The sequence below is a fragment of the Penaeus monodon genome, chromosome 29, assembly GCF_015228065.2.
Source record: "Penaeus monodon isolate SGIC_2016 chromosome 29, NSTDA_Pmon_1, whole genome shotgun sequence".
Classification (NCBI taxonomy): domain Eukaryota; kingdom Metazoa; phylum Arthropoda; class Malacostraca; order Decapoda; family Penaeidae; genus Penaeus; species Penaeus monodon.
Genome location: NC_051414.1, coordinates 24857497 through 24860925, shown reverse-complemented (window position 1 = coordinate 24860925; position 3429 = coordinate 24857497).

The following is a 3429-nucleotide window of genomic DNA, read 5'->3' as shown; positions in this document are numbered from 1 at the left end:
TAGGAATTGCATTGGACATGGAATACTCTGAAAATGTTAACAGCACAACCTAACAAAGGCATTATTATATAATGAAATACCCACATTTGAACCTGAAACATTTTGACTACTAGAAAGTTTGTGAATTTTTTCAGTAAAATTTCACTTAGACTTTCAGTTCATTGGCACTTAATTTTGGTTTTGAAAACAGACGTGACTTTCTGTCTCAGATGTTCATTATCTGATACTTAATGGAAAGTTACTGTTGAACTAGCTAGTGTTCAGGGTGGCACAATTAGAGGCATGTCCAGATGAATGGGCCTGATCAGTGGACATGCCCAGAAGTGACATCAGAGGTGGGTAAAACTACAGGCTATAACAACCAATTTGCAAGTTTAGCGAGTAGTTTCCCTACCTCTAATGGCACTTCTTGGACATGCCCGCCAAACAGGCCTGATCATCTGGACATGCCTTTACTCTTTTCTTGAACATTAAAGTTGCTTGGGAAAACAATCATATCGACTTTGAAACTACAGGCATTAATGCTACTGAAGAGTCTTGCCTATATATGGTCCAACCAGCTATAATAGGCCTATTTGTCAAGCTGATTCTGTCGGGATCAGGAGAGATTTTGTTTTGCCTAGGTAATAAGTTCCTTTAGGAGGGTATAGAATATTTGAAATCATTTAACATACTTTGGGCTAGCACCTGGTTGAGCCTGAAACAGGGCTACAGGTAGAATAAGATGATGAAAAAGCATTTAGGTCTATGCTTATTGTCAGGTACTGTGACATAAACATCATGTTCTTAAACTTGTTTAAAAGATAACACAGACCTACAGCTATGGATAGTGTTTATACTCTGTGAGTATAGAATATCCATTATTTTTAAACCACAAGATAAGATAGCAGTTGCTCAGCTGTGAAATCTGGACAAAATATGTTGAATGAATGTATGTGATTTTATATTGGATATCATAATGACAATAGATAGGTAATGATGAAACATAGAACAGAGAGGCTGAAGATACTGAAAGTTTTATATTGATCATAAGACTTGAACTACAAGTTAAATCTTTAGTTGTGGTCAGAAATTATTGCATAACCTTAGATACTTTCTGAGGACATGTAATTGATCACACTTTACATCTGACTGCATCTGTCTTCTGCCATTATGAGGAGGCTTGAAAGCTTTTACACCTGGTGCTTTGCTGGTACAGTGTGCCACTTGTGTGTCTGAACACTTGGTGACTTGGGGTTTCATCAGGCTCTGTAATTTAAGTTGTTGTTGATTAAATTTTATATTGCACTGGGGATGTACTTGGTATTCTTTGTCTTCAAAGCAGTGCAGTAGATAAAATAGTTCTGATTAATTTTTCATAGAAAAGATAGTTTCACATGGTACACTTTTTCAGGATTTCTGCATTGGTCAAAACAGTTTTCTGAATTGACGTGATGGTTATTCAAGTCATAAGTTGTTCAGTGTTTCATGCAGAATTTCACAAAGATCACTGCTGTTGTGTGTTGCGATGGTCGAACGAGCGAATTCACTTTTGCCTTCAAGTAATTCTTAAGTGTCATGTCTGATACTTTGTTTACATTGTATATAATTAGGAGTTGATGAAAGTGTGACAGAGGGACAGTATTATTTTTCAGAATATTCCTTGCAAATGGGGTGTGACTGCACTTACAAAATGTGTATAACGGAACTTATTATCTTCCTACCAAGTGCTATGCACCATAAACACTTTAAAATAAAGCCTGGATAACTTGTGTCAATATTAGCTGGTCACCATCAGTAACATGCTGCACCAGACACACTGCAAGGCACTTTCAACATTCTTGGACATACCTTAGTAACACCTAATTGTAAATGTACAATGAATGCTCCTATGAAAAATTTATGAGGTTGATCTATCAGAATATTTATTTCTAATTGCACTACCTAAAGGATCAATATTTTTTTTATGACAGGATGGCCTTTCCCCCACATGTCCATTGTTACTGGGGCAAGGGTAATTTTTATTAATTAGATCTAAGGCTTTAATTTGTTGAAATCAAACTATTATATAAATATATTTTGAATTTTGCCAAGGTGTGTCACATGAGAGTAAAAACATCAACAAAGTGTATCTTTACAATATTGGCTGCAGCCTCATATTCCACAGTAGGGTTCTGTTGGTGTTACAAGCTATCCTACTTGTTTCATTGCTAATGGGAAGATGTCACTCTTGTTGACTCTTCCTCCATATCACCTTCAGGTCTCAACTATATCATGCAAGGGGTGATTCTGTTGGAATGTTTATTATGAGTGTTCAGGAGTGATGTCTGCATTTCAATATGTTGTGGGTGAAAAGAAGTCACTGATACATAATCCTGTACAGGTGGTAAATTCATGAGACCAGTCATATGAGGATTTTGACATCACATACCATCAGAAAAAGGTTCTTGATAATGTCATACAGCATATCCAGAAGGCTGTAATAGCCTTACACACAATACTATACTCTTTACTGGTCATGAATGCTGGGACATAATGTAATATCCTAAATAACTACATAGTTGTGACCATGTGTAAACCATGCACAGTTGTATCATTCTTTGCACGGCTTCTGTCACACATACTATTATAAATATCAAATCATCTTGCAAGCATCCACATCATTTACTGTGTCCAGAAAATTTGCTGCTTAACACTCGTGATAAATGTAACTGATTGTTTACCCCCACAGACAAGTGCATATCGTGGGTTCTTCCTTCCTCAGTGTTGCTGCAGTGTCCAACCACCACATAGTGCTCGCCCTTCTTCTCACTAACAGTCAAACTAGTTAGTTTGTTCAGCCTTTTGGATGCTCCATGCATTGCTTGACTACCATGTACTGTACCATACTTGCTAAATAAACAACCATCACATTTTAGTTTGTCTACAGTTCTTCACCAAAGTAAATTACCCCAAGACTACAATGACAAATGAAAACTTTTACAGGTATAAAGAATGGATTTGGAATTTCGTATTATATATGAAATAACATTACTGATGTACCTGCTTCTCTTGTTTTGCAAGGTTAACTTTTTTGCTGAAGTATTTCCTTTGATACAGATGAACATTATCCCTAGAAACTGTGGCAAACCGTTCTTTTTCATCAATGACAACTGTATTTTGGGAAACTAAAGTGAAGAATTCATAATTATTAACATAAGCAGTAGAGTATAATATACATTCTTTACAGCCAAATATCCCCTGCAGTGTTATTCCTTAGTGTAATATTCCTGAACTAAAAAAAAGAGTGATCTTCATTTTTACTGACAACAACTAATATTATTTTCACACCTGCAACCTTCAAGAAAACTTAAGAACCATTATCAACATGACTTTACCTTCTTCACAGACTTTTTTTTATTAAGGATGATTTCATATATTTCCGTTAGAGAGAGAGAGACGGGGGGGGGA